This window comes from Acinonyx jubatus, chromosome C1 (assembly GCF_027475565.1).
Source record: "Acinonyx jubatus isolate Ajub_Pintada_27869175 chromosome C1, VMU_Ajub_asm_v1.0, whole genome shotgun sequence".
In the NCBI taxonomy this organism is placed as follows: Eukaryota; Metazoa; Chordata; class Mammalia; order Carnivora; family Felidae; genus Acinonyx; species Acinonyx jubatus.
In genome coordinates, this window is record NC_069381.1 from 46,985,998 (window position 1) to 47,008,311 (window position 22,314).

General features: G+C 35.5%; 1 protein-coding gene across 6 annotated transcripts in view; it reads right to left on the bottom strand.

Moving 5' to 3' along the window:
* OMA1 (OMA1 zinc metallopeptidase) overlaps positions 1–22,314 on the bottom strand; it is an 80,126-nt gene that overhangs the window by 33,524 nt on the left and 24,288 nt on the right. The gene's annotated exons all lie outside the window — the stretch shown is intronic.

Here is a 22,314-nt window from a genome sequence, read left to right on the forward strand (position 1 = left end):
TGAAAATATGACACAAAAATAGGCATATAGATCAATGGAACAGAAATAGGCATATAGATCAATGGTATAGAAAGCCCAGAAATAAACCCATACTTATATGGTAAATTAATCTATGACAAAGGAGGAGAAATTATACAATGGGGAAAAGGCAGTCTCTTCAATAAATGGTGCTGAGAAAACTGGACAGGTACATAGGAAAGAATGAAACTGGACCACTTTCTAAAACCATACACAAAAATAAAATGGATTAAAGACCTAAACGTGAGACCTGAAAACATAAAAATCCTAGAAGAGAACACAGGCAGTAATTTCTTTAACATTGGCCATAGAAATATTTTTCTAGATATGTCTCCTAAGCCAAGAGAAACAAAAGCGAAAAATAAACTCTTAGGACTACAGTAAAATAGAGAGCTTTTGTATAGAGAAGAAAACCATCAACAAAACAAAAAGTCAACCTACTGAATGGGAAAAAATATTTGCAAATGATATATCTGATAAAGGGTTACTATCCAGAATACACAAAGAACTTCTTAAATACCTCCACACCAAAAAAAACAAAACAAATAAACAAACAAACAAACCCCTTAGATAACCCAATTAAAAAACAGGCAGAAGACCTGAATAGATCTTTATCCAAAGGCATACAAATGGTCAAAAGACACATGAAAAAGTGCTAACATCACTAATTATCAGGAAAATGCAAATCAAAACCAAAATGAGATATCACCTTACACCTATAAGTAAAGCTAAAATCAAAAATCAAGAAATAACAAGCGTTGGTGAGGACATGGAGTAAAAGCAACCCTCACACACTATTGGTGGGAATGCAAACTGTTGCAGCCACTGTGAAAAACAGTATTAAAGTTTCTCAAAAAATTAAAAACAGAAAAACCATATGATCTAATAATTCTATTACTGGCTATTTATGCAAAGAAAACACAACATTAATTTGAAAAGATACATGCACCCCAGTGTTTGCTGCAGCGTTATTTACAATGAACAAGATATAAAAGCAGCCCAAATGTTCACTGATAGACGAATGGACAAAGAAGATGCAATATATGTACACACATACATACAATGCAATTATTACACAGCCATAAGAAAGGATAAGATTTTGCTATTTGTGACAACATGTAGAGAACCAGAGTGAAAAAAATTGCTAAGTGAAAAAAGTCAGATTGAGAAAGAGAAAAAGCATATAATTTCATTTAATGTGGAATCTAAAAACAAATGAATAAACAAAAAGCAGAATCAGATCTATAACTACAGTGAACAAACTGATGGTTGATGGAGAAAAGAGGGTGGGGGAATGAACAAAATGGGTGAAGGAGAATGGGAGATATAAGCTTCCAGTTACGCAATAAATAAGTCACAGGAATAAAAGCCACAGCACAGGAAATATAATCAATGCTACTGAAACGTATTGTATGACAGATGGTAGCTACACTTGTGGTGAGTATGGCATAACATATAGACATATCGAATTGCTATGTTGTACACCTAAAACTAATGTAACATTATGCATCAACTGTATTCAACTTAAAATTTTTAAAAATAAAAAATAAACATAGAAAATTTTATAACAAGGATATAGGTTAAGGGACCTCTGGGACAACATTAAGCACATTAACATTTGCATTATAGGGGTCCCAGAAGGAGGATAGAGAGAAAGAGGCAGAACATTTATTTGAAGAAATAATAGCTGAAAACATCTCTAAGCTAGGGAAGGAAACTGACATCCAGTTATAGGAAACTAAGAGAGCTCCAAACAAGATGAACACAAGGGGGTCCACACCAAGACAAATAATAATTAAAATGGCAAAAATTAAAGATAAAGAGAGAATCTTAAAAGCAGTAAGAGAAGAGCAAACAGTTATGTACAAGGTAAGCTCTGTAAGGCTATGAGCTGATTATTCAGGGGACATTAACACCGAACTTACATCAATGGATAGATCATCCTGACAGAAAATCAATAAAGAAACAGTGACTCTAATGACACCTTAGACCAGATGGACCTAACAGATATATACAGAACATTCCATCCCAAAACAGCTGAATACACATTCTTTTAGGTGCACAAGGAACATTCTCCAACATAGATCACATGCTATATTACAATATATACCTCAATAAATTTAAGAAGATTGAAATTAAGCATCTTCCCAACCACAACAGTATGAAATTATAAATTACAAGAAAAATACTAAAAAAAAAAAAAAAAACGGAGGCTAAATAACATACTACAATACAACCAATGGGTCAGTGAGGAAACTAAAGAGAAAATTTAAAAATATCTGAAGACAAATGAAAATGAAAATAAAACAGTTCAATATCTTTGGGTGACAGCAAAATCCGTTCTAAGAGAGAAGTTTATAGCCATACGAGCCTACGTCAAGAAACGAGAAAAACAGCAAATAAATAATCTAAATTTACATCTAAAGAGACTACAAAAAGAACAAAGCAAGCCCAAAGTTAGTATAAGAAAGGAAATAATAAAGATCGCAGCAGATATAAATGGAATCTAGGAGCTGGTTCTTTGAAAAGATAAAATCGGAAATCCTTTAGCCAGAATCATAAAAAAAAAAAAAAAAAAAAAAAAAAAAAAAAGGAAGCAGCGTCAAATAAATGAAATCAGAAATGAAAGAAGTTAAAACCAACACCACAGAAATACCAAGGGTTATAAGAGACCACTATGGAAAATTACATGTCAACCAATTAAACAACGTAGGAGATGACAAGAAACTATACACAGAAGACCCTAAAGATTCTACCAAAAAACTACTAGGACTAATAAACAAACTCATAGGGGCGCCTGAGTGGCTCAGTCGGTTAAGTGGCCGACTTCCGCTCAGGTCGTAATCTAGCGGTCCGTGAGTTCGAGCCCCGCGTGGGGCTCTGTGCTGACAGCTCAGAGCCTGGAGCCTGTTTCGGATTCTGTGTCTCCCTCTCTCTGACCCTCCCCCGTTCATCCTCTGTCTCTCTCTGTCTCAAAAGTAAATAAACATTAAAAAAAGTTAAAAAAATAAATTAAAAAAAAAACAAACTCATAAAGTTGCAAGATACAAAATTAATATACAGAAATCTATTGCCTTCATATACACTACTAACAAAACAGCAGAAAGAGAAATTAAGAAGACAATCCCCTTCACAACTGCATTAAAAAGAACAAAATACCTAGCATTAAATTTAACCAAAGAGGAGAATGACCTGTACTCTGAAAATGGTAAGAAATTGATTAAAGGAATTAAAGACAACACAAATAAATGGAAAGATAGTCCATGCTCATAGACTGGAGTAATTAGTATTGTCAAAATGCCCATAACTACCCAAAGCAATCTACAGATTCAATACAATCCCTGTCAAAATACCATTTCTCACAGAACTACAACAAATAATCCAAAAATTTGTATGGAACCACTTCAGACAAGAAAGTTAGCTGAAGCAATCTTGAGAAAGAACAAAGCTGGAAGTATTACAATCCCAGATTTCAAACTATACTATAAAACTATAGTAATCAAACAGTATGGTAATGACACAAGAGTAGACACAGAAATCAATGACCCAGAACAGTGAGCCCAGAAATAAACCCATACTTACATGGCCAATTAATCTATGACAAAGGAGGCAAGAATACAGAGTGGGGAAAAGAGAGTCTCTTCAACGAATGATGCTGAGAAAACTGGACTGCTACTTGGGAACGAATGAAACTGTACTACTATATTACTACATATCCAAAAAGGAACTCAAAATGGATTAAAACCTAAATATAAGACTTGAATTGATAAAACTCCTACAAGAAAACATAGACAGTAATCTCCTGAACATCAACCTTAGGAATACTTTTCTGGATATGTCTCCTTCAAGGAAAACAAAAGCAAAAATAAACTGAGATGACCTCAAACTGTAAATGGTATAGGAAACCATCAACAAAATAAAAAGGTAACCTACTGAATGAAGAAGATATTTTCAAACGATACAACTGATAAGTGGATAATATCCAAAATAAAAAACTCATATAATGCAATACCAAAAAAAATATCCAATCAACAAATGAGCAGAGAACCTGAATAGGTATTTTTCCAAGGAAGGCATGCAAATGGTCAACAGACACATGAAAAGATGTTCAACATCACTAATCATCAGGGAAATGTAAATCAAAACCACTATGAGATATCACCTCACACCAGTCAGATGGGTAGTATCAAAAAGGTAAGAAAGAACAGGTGTTGGGAAAGATGTGAGGAAAAGGAAACCCTTCTGCATTGTTGGTGGGAATGCAAACTGGTGCAGCTACTGTGGAAACCAGTATGGAGTTTCCTCAAAAAATTAAAAACAGAAATACCATATGACACAGTAATTTCACTTCTGGGGATTTACTCAGAAAAGAAAAAATGAAAACACTAACTCACAACAGACAAGATATGGAAACAACCTAAATGTCCATTAATAGATGAATAAAGAAAACGTCGTATATATATATACAGTGGAATATTACTCAACAATTAAAAAAAATGAAATCTTGCCACTCATGGCAACATGGATGGACTCAGAGGTTATTATGCTAAGTGAAATAAGTCAGAGAGAGAATCACAAATACCATGATTTTACTTAATATGGAATCTACAAAACAAAACAGATCAACAAGCAACAACAAAAAACCAGAAACGGACTCACAGAACTCATTGCCAGTGGGGGGTGGGGGGGTGGTAAAGGAATAGGAGAAATAGGTAAATAGGTATAAAATTCCAGTTATAAAATAAATAAGTCACAGGGATGAAAAGTACAGCATAGGGAATATAGTTAATAAGACTGTAATAACTTTGTATGGTGACAGACTGTAATTACACGTATCATGGTGAGCACTGTGTAATGTATATAATTGTTGAATCACTATGATGTATCCTTGAAATTATTATGTCAAGTATACTTTAATTTTTTTTAATTTTAAAAATAAATTGTACTAGCCTGAAAAAAAATCATACACTATGACCAAGTAAGATTTATTTTTGGGATACAAAGATGATTCAACATACAAAAATCAATTAATGTAATATACTACATTAACAAAATGAAGGATAAAAATTACATGATAATGTCAACAGATGCAGAAAAAGTATCTGACAAACTTCAACACCCTTGCATTAAAAAAAAAAAAAGTCAACAAACTAGGAATAGAAGGCAATTACTTTAACATAATAAAAGTCATATATGAAGAAACCCCAGCAACCATCATATTCAATGGTGAAAAATTGAAAGCTTTTCCTCCAAGATCAAGAACACTCTTGGGGCACCTGAGTGGCTTAGTCAGTTGGGTGTCCAACCCTTGATTTCAGCTTAGGTCATGATCTCACAGTTTGTGGGTTTGAAACCCACTTCGGGCTCTCCACTGACAGTGTGGAACCTGCTTGGGTTCTCTCTCTCTCCCCCTCTCTCTTTGCCCCTTCCCCACTCAAGCTCTCTCTCAAAATAAATAAATAAACATTTAAAAAAATTTTTAAAATTCTTGTTACTTTTATTCAACATAGTACCAGGACTCCTGGCAAGAGCAATTATGCAGAAAGAAAAATTAAAAAAGGTATACATATCAGAAAAAAAGAAGTTACCTGTTTGCAGATGGCATGATCTTCTATGTCGAAAACACTAAGGATGCCACAAAAGAAAACTGCTAGAATAAGTGAATTCACCAAATTACAAAAATCAACATATAAAATTCAGTTGTGTTTCTATATACTAACAACAAACTGTCTGAAAAGAAAATTAAGAAATAATCCTGTGGCACCTGCGTGGCTCAGTTGGTTAAGCATCCAACTCTTGATTTCAGCTCAGGTTATGATCTCATGGTTTGTGAGATCGAGTCCCATGTCAGGCTCTACACTGACAACACGGAACCTGCTTGGGATTCTCTCTCTCTCTGCCCCTGCCCTGCTTGCTCTCTCTCAAAATAAATAAATTAAAAAAAAAAAAAAAAAAAGAATCCCACTTAGCATCAAAAACAATAAAATACTTAAGAATAAATTTAACTAAGAAGGTCCAAGACTTGTATACTAAAAACCACAAAACAGTAATCAAAGTAATAAAGAAGATACAAATAAATGGAAAGATACCTGTGTTCATGGATTGGAAGACAATGTTAAAATGCCCATGATATCCAAAGCCATCTACAGATTCAATATGATGTCTATCAAAATATCGATGGCTTTTTTTATAGGAATAGAAAAAACAATCCTAGGGGTGCCTGGGTGGCTCAGTCAGTTGAATGTCTGACTCTTGATTTTGGCTGAGGTTATGATCCCACAGTCATGGGACACAATTCCAAGCCCTGTGTCGGGCTCTGCTTAAATATTCTCTCTCTCTCCCTCCCTCCCTCTACCCTGCTTGTGCTCCCTCTCTCTAAAACAGAATAGAATATGGCAATCCCAAAATTCACACAAAATCACAAAAGACCCCAAAAAGGCAAAAAAATCTTAAGAAGAAAGGCGGAGGCATCATACTTCCTAATTTCAAGATGTACTACAAAGCTACAATAATTAAAACAATACTGTCATAAAGACAGACATACACACCAAATGAACAGAAAGAAAGTTCAGAAATAAACTGTAGTCAAGTGATCTTTGACAAAAGTGCCAAAAATATACAATGGGAAAAGTATAGTATCTTTATCAGATGGCATTGGGAAAACTGGATATCCACATGTAAAACAATTAAATTGGACCCTCACGTTACACCACAGACAAAAATAAAATTAAATTAATTAAAACCTTAAACATAAAATTTGAAACTTGTGAAACTCCTCAAAGAAAACATAGGAGGAAAAGCTTCATGATATTGATCTTGGCAATGATTTATTGGATAAGACACCCAAAGCACAAGCAACAAAAGCAAAAACTGACACATGGGACCACATAAAACTAAAAAGCTTCCGCACAGTAAAAGAAATAATTAACAGAATGAAAAGACAACCTACAGAATGAGAAAAAATATTTGCAGACCATACAATTGATAAGGGGTTAATATTTAAATACAAGGAAGTCCTACAACTCAATAGTAAAAAAACAAATAACAGTATTAAAATTGGGCAAAACACCAGAACAGACATTTCTTCAAAAACAACATACAAATGGCCAATATGTGTACTTAAAAATGCTTAATATCACTAGCCATCAGGGTAATGCAAATCAAAACCATAATGAGAGATCACCACATCTGTCAGGATGATTATGATTAAAAACATAAAAAGTGTAAGTGTTGGTGAGAACACAGAGAAAGTAGAACCCTAGTACACTGTCAGTGAGAATGTAAAATAGTGCAGCCACTACAGAAAACAGTATTTAGGTTCCTAAAAACAAAAATTAAAAGAACTATTATATGATCTAGCAATCCCACTTATGGGTATTTATATGAAAGAAATGACTGTGGAAGGTGGAGCCTGCTTGGGATTCTCTTTCTCTCTCTCTCTCTCCCGCCCCCCTCCACACCTTCCCCACTCGTGTGCTCTCTCTCTTTCTCAAAAAAAAAGTTTTTTTTAATTTAAAAAGAAGGAAATCCTACCATATGCAACAACATGGATGAACCTTAAGTACATTACACTAAGTGAAATATGCCTACTCACAAAAGGACAAATACTGCATGATTCCACTTCGGTGAGGTATTTAAATAGTCAACCTCACAGAAGCAGAGGGTAGATTGTGGTCACCACGGGCAAGAGACAGGAAGAAATGGGATGTTGCTATTCAAAAGGTAGAAAGTTTCAGTTATGCAAGATGAATAAATTCTAGAGATATGCTGTACAACATTGAGTCTATAGTTACCAGTACTATGCTATACACTTAAAAATCTGTTAAGAGGGTAGATCTGAGGTTAAATGTTCTTGCCACAAGAAAAAAAGAGAAAAAGTGACAATCATAGATCGAAACAAATATTTTAAAAATATTCAGCCCATCACAAATCTAATTCACTTGCCTCAATAAAAACTATGACAAAGTAAGGAACCTGTGTTTACCAAGTGTCTGGAAGTATATTAAGAAAAGATGGGATAATTTCTAGACATGTAAAACTCTTAAAACCAGTAATGGTCACAGTTGACCAGGGAAATAAGAAAATACTTCAGTGAAATATATAAAATATTTCAGTGAAATATATTAGTCCTGGAATAATTTTTGAGGCATTATACTGGCATAATGAGAAGAGTACAGGTTTTAGAAACAGAAAGACCAGGTTCAAAATATCACTTATTTACGGGGCACCTGGGTGGCTCAGCCCGTTGAACGTCCAACTTTGGCTCAGGTCATGATTTCACGGTCTGTGCGTTCAAGCCTTGCATCAGGCTCTCTGCTGTCAGCGCAGAGCCCACTTCAGATCCTCTGACCCCCTCTCTCTTCCCCTCCCCTGGCTGCACATGCACATGTGCACTCTCTCTCAAAAATAAACACTTTTAAAACAAGCACTTATTTATTTTGACTAATAATAACTCACATGGCACTATATGCCAAGTACTGTTCTAAGCATATAACAAATATTAACTCATTGAATCATCATAACAAATTTATGAGTTAAGTACTATTACACTCATTTTACAGATCAGATGAAGAAACCAAGGCCCACAGAGGTCAAACAATTTGCTGAAAGTAACATAACACAAGTAGACTGGTTAAAAAGTTTGTGACCTTGGACCAATAACTTAGTCTCTGGGAGTCTCAGATACATCTGTAAAAATGAAATTAAAGCAGTGGATCATTAGGATTAAATGTGATAACTTTTGTAAAATATTCAGCCCAGAGCCCAGAACCCAGAACCCAGTGGGTACTATTTCTACTCTTACTTTCCCCTGGTGAGCAACTAATATTGCAGGATGTTAGGTTTGGTCATAAGTGATGGTATTACAAATTTATAACTAAACAAGGATTTAGTTTAATTCAGCCTATAATACCAATATGCACGAATATGCATTAAGGGACATATTAATTGACAACAAATTTGTTACTATTCAATTAGAAACTCAGTGGGATATGATATTCATAAGAGTACAATAGTACTCTATTCTTACATTTGAACATTCCCCAATGTTCAATGCCAGAAAAAATGTATAAATAAACCTAGACCTAGTATATCCTACCTGTAGCCAAAGCTTTCATTAGAAATGTGACGATGAAAGTGTCTCTAAAATTTGCTCTCTATTCACCTAGACTCTAGAATAAAACTCTTGCCAGCCATAATCCTAAGAAGTGAAGTCTGACATTAGCAGTTCTGAGTCATTTTTCAGAATGCCATTAACACCGTACACTTGTCCCAGTCCCTCTGGCATCCTCGTCCGTATTCCACACAGACACGTGGTAGGTAAAACAGTCATGTGAGATAATATTACAAAGGACTGTGACAAAAGGGTGGGTGGATTCCTCAGAGGTAGAAGAATACACTGAAGCTATTTTAACGTTTATTTATTTTTGAGACAGAAAGAGATAGAGCATGAACGGGGGAGGGGCAGAGAGAGAGGGAGACACAGAATCGGAAGCAGGCTCCAGGCTCTGAGCCATCAGCCCAGAGCCCGACACGGGGCTCGAACTCACGGACCACGAGATCGTGAACTGAGCTGAAGTCGGATGCTTAACCGACTGAGCCACCCAGGCGCCCCTACACTGAGGTTATTTTAAAGTAAGACTTAAAGGCACCAAAACAAATATCGAAATGGTCATCTTAGGAGCAGTGCTACAGAAAGCCAAAATTGTTCCTAGTGCATTAAAATATTATAAAAAGTTCCATTTCAGAAACAAACATACCTTTATCCTCGAAGAGAAAAATCTCACTATCTGTGAGACCTTTGGCAAGTTACTTAATTGCTCTATCCCTTGGTTCCATCTGTAAGATGAGGATGATAATAGCACCTATACCTCATGTGTTAAAGAGTTATTAACACATGCAAACACTCAGAACAGTGCCCAGAACAGAGACGTTAATTAACATTACCGCCATTGTTGTCAATATCATCAGCGTTCTCAGTACAACTGTCATCAATGTCAGCATCAACTACCAGGAAACTGGTTCATTTCGGTCTCTTTCATACATTCATTTTCCCATTACTTCTGATGACATCACTCTCTAAAGCTCACTTTAATCTGGAACCCAGTTCTTGTCTCAACATTTTCTAGTCAATAATTAAAAAGTGCTCTTTTCCAATGGTTTCAGGTAAACCATTCTCAGTATCTGCCAATTCCTCTCATTAAAAACAAAAACAAACAATAAGAAAAAAACCTTGACTTATTAAAACTATGTTATATGCCCTAAGAGAAACAGAAAGATTTCCAACATTTTTTAATTCAGTTCATTTTAATGTTTTTTGCACCTTTTGACTGCTGACATGTCAGTTCCTCAATCAATACAATAAGGTTTTAATAAACTTTCATGTACATATTTTCCCTATCCTAGATAAAGTTTTATCATAAGACTCAACATTGAAAGCTAAAATCACTGCAACTAAAAAATTAAATGAATACGCAAAAGCCTGTCTTGTTTCTTCAGGTAACACAATGAGGTTCAAAATAAGATGTAAAGCATGATGTATGTATACTTTATGAAAATTGACATTTATAACACACTAGTCAATGAGATGTTCTCATTTACTGGTTTCTATTCTCACACAAATCACTAAGCAAATCATCTTAAAATCTTTGTGTGATTTCTCACACAAATCATCTAAGGTATCAACCCAAATAGAACAAAAATAGTCAGTTTGCTATAACAAAGGCTCAGATTACTAACCTGGAAAATTCTGAGACCTGGATTCTAGCATGGGCTCTTCCTAACTAGGTGTATGTTACAGGACAAACCGCTTTACCTCTTTGGACCTAATTTCCCTATCTGTAACAGGGTAAGGTTAGATAATCTCCAACTTTCCTTCTGGCTACAAAAGTCTATGACTTTAACCTATTATTTTACAGAAAGTTTAGAATTTAAAGTCGATTTTATTTATTACCTATTTCTGTCACTAGATGGTGCTATGTGCATAGTTATCCATATTACTTGAAGAACTCATCTGGCAACATCTCTCAACAGGAGCAGTTAAAAACTTTGGGGGCTAGACAATTCTTCCCTATGGAGGGCTCTCCAGGCCATTATAGAGTATTTAAGATACCTCCCTGCCATCTCTCACTCCTGCATGCCCATTAAACACCAGTAATCTTTACTATTCTAATCACTGTGACCATCAAAAACAACCCTATACGGTGGTCTACTAAAAGGCTGCTCACTCCTGCATTACAACCACTAAAAGAAAATGTTTCCTTTTTCATATTTAAGAAACAGATACTAAAAATAAAAATGATTTAGCTGTTAGTGAAATCAGTCATTTCTGTAAATGAGTGTCAAGTGTCAAATTACCTCTACAGTGACAAATAAATCTACACACACAAAATCAAAGACTTAATTTGACTGTCAGCTAGTAACCAACATCTTGTTATTATTCTGTGATTAAGTCACACCTTAGTCCAACCAATTTTTACCAACCCTGTATTAGCCTTTTTGATAATTTATATAATGATAAATTTAATGTCTTATAAATGAAAAATTAAAACCACAGAAATGTAAATATACAAAATAAGCTCACACCCAATAACAAAGCAATAAAAAAGGGGAGACAAGCGGCCTATTTTCAAAGAGGCCTCCTGAGTAACTTGATTTTAATGAATTTTCCATAGTCTGTTTAGCCCTTGACCTTGAAATCACATAAATCTAATGGGACAGCACATGACCAATAGATCCATCTCACAGGAACAGTTCCCATTAACCAAGTTCACAAGATTGATAGAAAAGCAGAATATCACCTTATTAATTTGCTGCAATAACTCTAACTGCCAAAACTACCAAGGGCACAGAGCATTTGTGTCCTCAAGCCATCATGTTCTCTCTCTTTTAGGCATGGTACAAAGGAAGCCACGTTATAATCAGAAGGTTACCTAATAAGGACAGAATTAGGAATAAGATAATTATGTTCTGTGATTTGAATATTAAGTGGCAAGAAGTCAAGAAAGTCTGATTCATCAATGTTCAAAGAAAGGATATAAGTCACAAATAAGAATCAAGAATAGGACATGCATAATAACCCTTTTTGGTAGATACTGTCGTGATTCCCATTTTTCAGACTAAAAACGGGTCTCAAAAAGGTTAAGTGATTTGTCTACAATTACGCAAAGAAAGTAAGAGTTCAAATACAAGTCGGTCTGACTCCAGAGTCCAAGATCCCAACCACTATGCTGGGTAAGATATAAAATCCTGAGAACTGCTAACAAAGAAGGCTCTACCTTTCAGTTTTACCTATTGACATTGGTGCTCTTGAACTCTATCTACATTTTAGCCATACTGAATTTTTAACTCCTGGACTAAGCAATCCTTTCTTTTGCCTTTGAACATGCTGTCCACCACGCCAAAAGCACCCCCATTAGCATCTTCATCAGGATAATTACTACTTAGCTTTCAGATGTCTGCTGTAAATATCTCCTCAGTCTAATCTGTAGGCCAAGTTCTCATCCCTCACTAATGTGACATCTCTACTCTACTCTTTCAGGGGATCCTGTGTATCTCTATCATTATACTTTAAGGCATAAAAATCATTTATTGAATGTCTTTTTTTTAATTCAAATTCTGACCTTCATCAAGGTATTATGTAACCCTACATCCTAGAAGATGATTAGCATGTATTAACAAATATGAAAAAGAATGTGCCAATCAATAGTCGGGGGTTGGCCAACCCAGAATCTGAAAAATCTGGTGGCAAATGCTGGCCAGTGTCCACTTAAGTCTCACCTTGAGAAAGTGAATATCCTAGCTAACTAGACCTAATTCTTATTTATGGCAAAGTGGAAGGGAATACGATTTGAAGTCAGTGAAAGCTGTCATGAGACTGGGACAGTTGTTTGGGTAAAATGCTAATGACGGAGACAGAAACATATTGAGATAAATTTTATAGGCATAACTACTGACATGTGATGAAAGATTCCATGTGAATGATAAAGAAGAAGGAAGTACTAAGGAGGAATTTAAATTTTTTCCAAAAGCAACTGAATAGAAGGTGGTATAGAAGGAAGACTAGAAGTAGATGTGAGGGAAAATTAGGGATACAATGACTATATTAGGTTTGAGATACTTGTGTAATAGAGTAAATAACAGGTAGATTTCTTTTTAATTTTTTTTTTTTACTTTTAACATATATTTATTTTAGAGAGAGAGAGAGACAGAACGTGAGTGGGGGGGGGGGGGGGCAGAGAGAGAGGGAGACACAGAATTGGAAGCAGGCTCCAGGCTCTGAGCTGTCTGCACAGAATCCTACATGGGACTCGAATCCACGAACCATGTATCATGACCTGAGCTGAAGTCAGATGTTTAAGCAACTGAGCCACCCAGGCGCCCCGTATTTTGGTTTTAATTTTTCTGAGTATAGTCAAAACATAGGCATATGTTTAAATATAAATGATTAGAAGACTAGTGCTGTTAGGACTTTAATTGTATTACTTCTATAATGTAGGTCCTATTACTGTTCCTATCCTATAGATGAGTAAAACTGAGGTTTAGAAAGGATAAAAAACTCACCCAAGATCACACAGTTAGTACTCTACAGCTAGCAAAGCAGATCTCAAACTTGGGCAGTCAAGTTCCTGAGCTCACTAATTATCACTATATTACATTGCTTCATTGGCAGATGATTGATACCTTCACATCATGGGGATTCCAGAAAGGTTCAGTATTTGGTACTCAAGAAAAAAAGGTAGAGGTATAAGGTTCAAATAGAGAATTAAACAAGAGACTCCACAATGAATAGAATAACCCCACCACCCTCTCCCTTTCTAACCCTTAAACAATGACAGCTAGCTTTACAAGATTCTTCTGCAAAGACACTTGAAAAGCCAAGAAAAAGAGCCTATATATATTCCACATGAAAGTTCCCAAAGAAAGAGCTAGCTCACTGTCCTATCATCTTACAGTGAAGTCCACTATCCCAAACTATGTACACAGAGCTTCTGAAAAGTTTCTTAGTGCCATCTTATAAAATATGGATGGACAATCATGAATTACAAATTTGGGGATATACACTTCCACCCATGAGAGTAACTGGTACTAGATTCGTCCTCCCACTATAAATAACCATAAAGCTGGACATTTGCCTTACAGACTACATAAGGCAAACATTTTCAGGTACTGGACAAGAGGCAAGACAGGACTGTGATTCTTTTATTTATTTTTTATTTTTTAATGTCTATTTATTTTTGAGAGAGAGACAGAGTGCGAGTGGGGGAGACATGGAATATGAAGCAGGCTCCAGGCGCTGAGCTGTCAGCACAGAGCCTGACACAGGGCTCAAACTCACAAACCATGAGATCATGACCTGAGCTGAAGTCGGACGCTTAACCGACTGAGCCACCCAAGCGCCGCAAGACTGATTCCTGACATAAAGGGAAATACTATGTACTGTGATCCCCAGACTTGCTCCTGCTCTCTTGGCCTGGGGGCATTTTCCTGACCACAATGTAAGGGGGTAGAACCCAAGCAGAGAACATGGTAAGTTTGACTCAGCTATGGAGTTAAAAGACAAGAGTTTAGGGCTGCAAGAGTAGTTGGAATTTATGGGTTAAAGCATCAGAAGGAAGCTCATCCCAGAAATTGGCAGAGTTTCCTTGGGTTCCTTAAACTAGCTTTCATCACAATTAAAAATGTTTGCTCTGCAAAAAACAAACAATAACAACAACAAAAAAACAAAAACAAAGTTTGTTAAGAAAAGATGAGCCACGAGGTCCCTGGGTGGCTAAGTCGGTTGAGCATCTGACTTCAGCTCAGGTCATGATCTCACAGTCTGTAAGTTCGAGCCCCACGTCGGGCTGTTTCAGATTCTTTGTCTCCCCCACTCGCACTCTGTCTCTCTCTCAAAAATAAATAAACATTAAAAAATAAAAAATAAATAAAAGAATCACAGTCCTGTCTTGCCTCTTGTCCAGTACCTGAAAATGTTTGCCTTAAGTAACTTAACCTGTCTGAGCTTCAGTTCATTTATCAATAAAACGGAGATAATGATAATAATAACTACTTCATGGAGCTACTATGGGATTAGGTTAGACAACACACAAAATTTAAGCTCAGTTATTAGAATACGTTAAGTATTGGGGCTCCTGGGTGGCTCAATTGGTTAAATGTCCGACTTCGGCTCAGGTCATGATCTCACGGTTCCTGTGTTCAAGCTCCACGTTGGGCTCTGTGCTGACAGCTCAGAGCCTGGGGCTGCTTCAGATTCTGTGTCTCCCTCTCTCTCTGACCCTCCCCAGTCATGCTCTCTCCCTCTCTCAAAAATAAACATTGGAAAAAAAAAAAAAGAGTATTATGAAATGGCAGATAATGGTGTTATTATCTAAACAGGTGATGTCACAGAATAAATGTGACATATAAATGTAGTATATATTTATATTTAAATATATTTAATATATTATATTTAATAGTATATATTATTTTAATATATTATATTTAATATATAAAAACATATTTAAATATATACATTTAAAATGTAGTATAAATATAATATTTGAAGTTCTTAAACTATTTAATTTGAGGTTTCTCCCTTTGGATAGGAAAAAAATACTTATACTCAGAGATGGCGTTTTTATATCCCAAGTGCTCCATAACAAAGATATTACCTGTATCACTATGTATTCATGACTTAACATCTGTAGCAATATCGTTTTCTCCTTTGAACTAAATATAATATCACAACTGGCAAAAGGTCATCTACTCCACAATACAATATTTAGATGTGCTTTAGAAAGTGAAATGATAGTTTTCTATCCAGATGCACTGGATAAAAAATGTATGGCTTCCATATTATAAATAATCAAAAAAATATCAATATTTACTAACCTCTCTAATTCCATTCTTCTTTCTTAAATAAAACAGAAAATTTAACTTACCAAGTCGCCCAAAAACACAAAACTGGCATTTGATCACTCAAAGTAGTAATTCCCATACCTGCCCAGACAGCAGAATCACTTGGCAGTTTCTAAACACATTTAGATTCAGGGTCTCATCATCTAGCTACTGACTGAGAATTTCCAAGTGGGGCCTAGAATATGTATTCTTAAAATCTACTGAGAAAAACATTTAAAAAAAGGCAATCTTCAAAACAAGAAATAAAATAGCCAATAAAAAGGAAACATCCTCAACTTTACTACTAGGCAAGAAAATGCAAATTTTTAATTAAAAGCTATGAGATTCCATTTTTTGTCCAAATTAACAAAAATTAAAGATACTAGAAACAGTACTGATATGCACGTAAAAAAAAAGGCATTCTGATATGTCACTGGGTAAGATTTGCTACAACATTCTGTAATAACTGGGAGTATCTTTTTTTTTTTTTTTTGCAAGAGAGAGGGAGAGTATGAGTTGGGGATGGGCAGAGGAAGAGGGAGAGAGAAAATTAAGCAGCCTCCATGCCCCATGCAGACAGAGGCCTATCGGCCTGAATCTCACAACTGTGAGATCATGACCTCAGTCAAAATCAGGAGTCAGACACTTGACCAACTGAGCCATCCAGGTACCCCGGGAGTATCTTTTAAAAATAAAAAGGCAATACCGGAAAAGCACAAGGAACATAAGGATATGTATATAAGGATGCCAAATGCAGTATTATTTGCAATTTAAACAATAACGAAAAACTCTGGAAATAACCCCAAAACTCGTTAATAGATACATGATTAAATGAATTAGTGACATTATAGAATACTGAATCGCTATTAAAAAGACTAAGAGACTTCCTCTTCTAGCAGTGATGGAGTAAATAAATTATAGCAGACCAATGTTCCTATCAAACACAATTAGAAAATCTATCAGGTGAAAGGGACTAAGCGGTAAAAACTTTCAGTTATACAATAAATAAATCATGGGGATATCATGCTCAGCATAGGAAATATAGTAATACTGTAATAACTGGCAACATGGTAACTATACTTACCATGGGGATTATTTTGTAACGTATAAAAATATTGAATCAATAGTATATACACCTGAAACTAATAGGATACTGTATGCCAATTTTACTTCAACAACAAAAAAAAGAAAATCTGGATAAAATATAAATAATATTTGTTCCAAGGTATTGGAGAGTTACTGAGTTAGCCAATACTAGAAAAGCCAAAATCCTAGGAAGAAGGAAAGCTCAGGGAGAGGAGGCTTATCCGTGTGTTGCTCTTGTTTTCAGCAAAATCTGTTAAATTCTAAGGAGTGAAGGGCCAGAGGCTAAGAAAACTAGCAGAACTCAAAAGAAATCCAAGCAGAAAGAGGTGACTAAGGAGTGCTTATGGCTATCCAGCAGGACTAAAGGTCAAAACTTACAAGTCAGGCTTGATGAGGCAGCCAAATTTGAGAAGTCAAGATCTGAAAGACAGGAAGGCAAAGACAACACCAGATGCCAGTTCACCAAGGCGCCTATGAATTCTAAAGCTGCATAGGGCACTTTTTAAAACAAAAAGTGGATGAAAACTGAGATTTCAACATCCTCATGGTGCTGGCAGAACAAAAAACTGAAGTTCAAAAACCACTACAGAGAAGGAACTTAGTCAATCCTCCATTCCTTTAGTAGACTTCCCGACAGTAATATCCTTATGAATGAAGGTGAAGTAGAAGCAAATTGAAATTTAAGAAGACTCAGCTCAGGCTGTGACTGGCTGAAGGAATCCGCTTTATTCTAGTTGTTCTCCAGACTAAAGGCAGAATCCTCAGTGATGGAATAAATTATCATTCAGAGCCAAAAGTACTGTTTATATGAAATGTTCAGAATTTGATAAAAAATGGGCAAGCATACCAAGAAACAAGACCAAAGGCAAAAAACAGACAAAAGAAACAGACCGAAAGTTAATAAAAATAATAGTTAACAAACATGAAGGTTTAAAAAAATTATGATAAACATATTCAAGAAAATATGAAGAAAGTTATGACAAAACAGAATTTCACCAGCGAACTGAAATTTATAAAAGAGAATCAAGTGGAAATTCTAGAATGGAAAAATACAGTAACTAAACTGTAAAAGTCAAAGATGAGTTTATGCCATAATGGACACAGCTGAAAGTAAGATTAATGAACTACAAGGCAATGACAGAAAATATACATCCTGAAACGTGTGTTATCTGTGGAAACTATGAAACAGATCTGCTAACAGTCAAATTATTTTAATCTTAGGTATTGGCACATTCCAACAATCTGTACTATTCTAGGGTGTGACAGTTTAAGAGTAAATATGGTTTGAACTTATTCATGTTTAGAGGGTGTCTGAAATTGAGAACTAGGCAGATCTATTTACTCAGATCCTAAGCATGGCCCTAAGGAAAATTGCTTGAATAAACTGGATCCCAAATATTACAGCTGGAGAATTTTTACAACATGTCCATATTCAAGTGGAGATCAAAGAAGCTCAACTAAAAGAACTATGGACTGAGCAAAACTTCTTTTTAAAAAAAGGGCTGACTTAAAAATTACTACTTAAACTTTGGAAGAACCAAGGTGGTTGGCAGTGGGAGGAATCACAACATGTGAAACTCCTGAAATAAAAATATATTAACTTTTGGGGCGCCTGGGTGGCTCAGGCAGTTAAGTGTCTGATTTCCACTCAGGTCATGACCTCATGGTTTGTGGGTTCCAGCCTCATGAGTTTGAGCTCCTCGTCAGGCTCTGTGCTGTCAGGTCTCTCTCTCAAAAACAAACAAACATTTTAAAAATATATTTAAAAACTGTATTAACTTAAAAAAAAATTTTAATGTTTATTTATTTTTGAGAGAGAGACAGAGTGTGAGTGGGGGAGGGGCAGAGAGGGAGACAAAGAATCTAAAGCAGGATTCAGGCTCTGAGCTGTCAGCACAGAGTCCAATATGGGCTCTGAGCAGGAGGCTGGAACTCACAAACTGTGAGGTCATGACCTGAGCTAAAGTTGGAAGCTTAACCAACTGAGCCATCCAGATGCCCCTGTATTAACTTTTAAAAAAATAAATAAAATATATCTGTGGAATGCAGTATCCTTGAGACATTAAAAATATAGTAAGGGAGGGGGGCACCTGGGTGGCTCAGTCGGTTAAGTGTCCGTGACTCTTGGTTTCGGCTCAGGTCAAAATGTTACAGTTCAGTGAGTTCAAGCCCACGTTGGGTTCTATGCTGGCAGCATGGAGCCTGTTTGGGATTCTCTCTCTCAACCTCCCTCTCTGCCCCTCCCCGACTCATGCTGTCTCTCTCTCTCTCAAAATAAATAAACTTCTAAAAAATACATATATGGGAAAGGTAACAAACTGATGGCTGGCAGCAGAGAGGGGTGAGGGGACAGGCAAAATAGATGAAGGAGCAGGAGAAACAGGCTTCCGGTTATGGAATGAATAAGTCACAGAATGAAAGATATACCAGAGAATATAGTCAATGGTACTGTGACAGCATCGCATGGTGACAGATGGAGCTACACGTACAGTGAGCATAAAATACAGAGTTGTAGAACTTCTGTCTTGTATACATTAAACTAATGTAATATTGTGTCAACTATACTTCAATAAAAAATACAAAACACAAATATATGTGTATATTAGAAAAGTTCATAATAATGTTGAAAATTTAAACAAAACAGAAGTTCCTAGAAAAACAAAACTTATAAAAACTGACACAAAACAGAAAAATGTGAGTAGCTCTATATCTATTAGAGACTGAATCTACAACTAAAGGCCATCCCACAAAGAAACCTGTAGGCCCAGGGCACCTAGGTGGCTCAGTTGGTTAAGAGTCTGACTCTTGATCTTGGCTCAGGTCATGATCTCGCAGTTGTGAGTTAGAGCCCTGTGTCAGGCTACACATAGTCAGTGCAGAGCCTGCTTGGGATTCTCTCTCCCTCTTTCTCTCTTCCCTTCCCCACTCACTTGCTCTCTTTCTCTCTCTCTCAAAATAAATAAACTTAAAAAACAATAAATCTGTATGGTTTCTACCCACAAAATCTCCAAACATTTAAAAAATAAATATCACTAACGTTACACAAACTCTTCCATTCAGAAAAGAAAAAACCACTTCCCAACTCATTATATGAGGCCAACATAATCTTGATACTAAAACCTGACAGGACATTACAAGAAAAGAAAAGGCCAAGCCATTATCTTTTATGAATACAGATAAAACATTCTAAATTCTAAGCTAAACATTAGCAAGCCAACTTCAGTAATATATTGGAAGAACAATATTATTGATAAAATTGGGTTTACTTCAAAAATAAAAGTTGTCCTAGTGCGTAAAAAAAAATCAATATAGTTTGCCACATTAAGAGATTAAAGGAGAAAAATGATATAATCAATATAAAAAATGTATTTGATAAAATTTGTTATTCATAATTTTAAAAAATCTCTTAGCATATTAGAAATAGCAGGGAAACTCTTCTAAAAAGTCAGATTAAAAGAAAAACAACTTAGACATCAGAATGGTGAAAAATGGTGATGAAGAAACAAAGGTGCTCACCGTCAACATTGTACTAAAGTTTCCGGCCATTGCAATAAGGTAAAAAAAAACAAAAAAACAAAAACAGAAAGTACACAGACCGGAAAGGAAGAACTAAATCTGTCATTATTCACAGGCAGCATAAATGTGTATATATAAAATATAAAAGAATCTACACACTATCAGAATTAAGTGGATTTAGCAAGGTTTTTAGATCCAAGGTCATTTATAAAAATAAAGTGCATTTCTATATATGAAGTTTATTTTTTAAATAACACTTTACAATTAAAATGTCAAATATTTAGCAATAAATCTAACAAAAGATGTATAATTCCTATACACATACACACACAAACATTTAGAAACATCACTAAAATTATAAGAATATCCATATAAATGGACAAATATATCATTCATGGATTGGAAGATTTAATATTATTTTTTCAGTGTTTATTTATTTTGAGAGGGAGAGCACGGGGAAGGAGCAGAGAGAGAGGGAGAAAGAGAATCCCACGTAAGCTCCATTCTGTCAGTGTAGAGCCTGATGTGGGACTCAATCGCATGCCCCTGAGATCATGACCTGAGCTGAAATCCAGAGTGGGATGCTCAACCAACTGAGCCACCCACACTTCCCAGGAAGACTCAATATTTTTGACAGTAGTCAACTATTTCCAAATTCACCCAATTGCCATCAAAATTCCAAGCGTATTTTTATACAGGCATGTAATTTGATAAAGTGATTCTGAAATGTATATGGAAAGGAAAAGGACTAAGAATAGCCAAATCAATCTTGCAGAACCACACTGGAAGACAGAAGTTACCAGGTATCATGTCTTACTACAAAGCCACATGACAATGCAGTATTGGCTCAGAGACAGATTAAGAGGCCAAGAGAATACAACAGGGAGTCCAGAAATAGACTCCTATATAGCCTCCCACATTTATGACAAAGAGACACTCAAGAATAGTGGAAAAAGATAACTCTTCAATAAACAGTCCTGAGGCTATTAGATATCCACATTGGAAAAAAATTATCTTGACTTCTTCCTCATTTTATATTTTAAAAAGCTAATAAAACAATAAGCTTCTTGGAAATAAAACAGGAACAATTTATTGAAATAGGCCAAGATTTCTTAACCAGAACACAAAACACTCTTACCTTTATAGCCAATCTGTGGTCCACTATTTGGGAACCTCTTAATCTATGTAGTCAGAGAATTCACTTAAGTCTTATTACGTAACATTCAAATAACTACTTTTGCTTTTGTGAATAGTAGTATCTTCATTTATGAAATTAAATCCATAAAACTAACTAGAAGTTCATATAATAGTTTATTTTTATACCTAGGACTTTTTAATAACTACTGGAAACTCAACAAAGATCAAATACAATTTGAATTTAATGTACAAAGTGGCATTGTTTTTACTCCACTTTAAAAATGCAGTTTTACTTCTAATATTAAATTCTACTACTAATAATATCAGTTATCACAGATGATAAAAATAGGAGCCAGACATGAAGTACCCTGTAAAGGAGACATGAACAAAGCCAACCTAAATCATAGTAAAGGCCCAGGGCTGCTCTCTGTGCCTAGCAAATGTAAGTCATTGGCTGCAACAAAAATAATCTCAAAGACACAGAGTAATAAGTCTGCTCCTCTACCATTTATTTAAAAGGTAAAAATTCAATCTGCTCATCTGGGATCATAGCTACAATAGCATAAACCTTTCTCTGAGGGGAGGAAAAATAGTCTTACGTTATTTTACTCAAGCCTTCTTAGATCAGTGAAACAAGGGAGAATAGTGAAATAAAGATAGTGTATCAGTTTACAGAGGGCA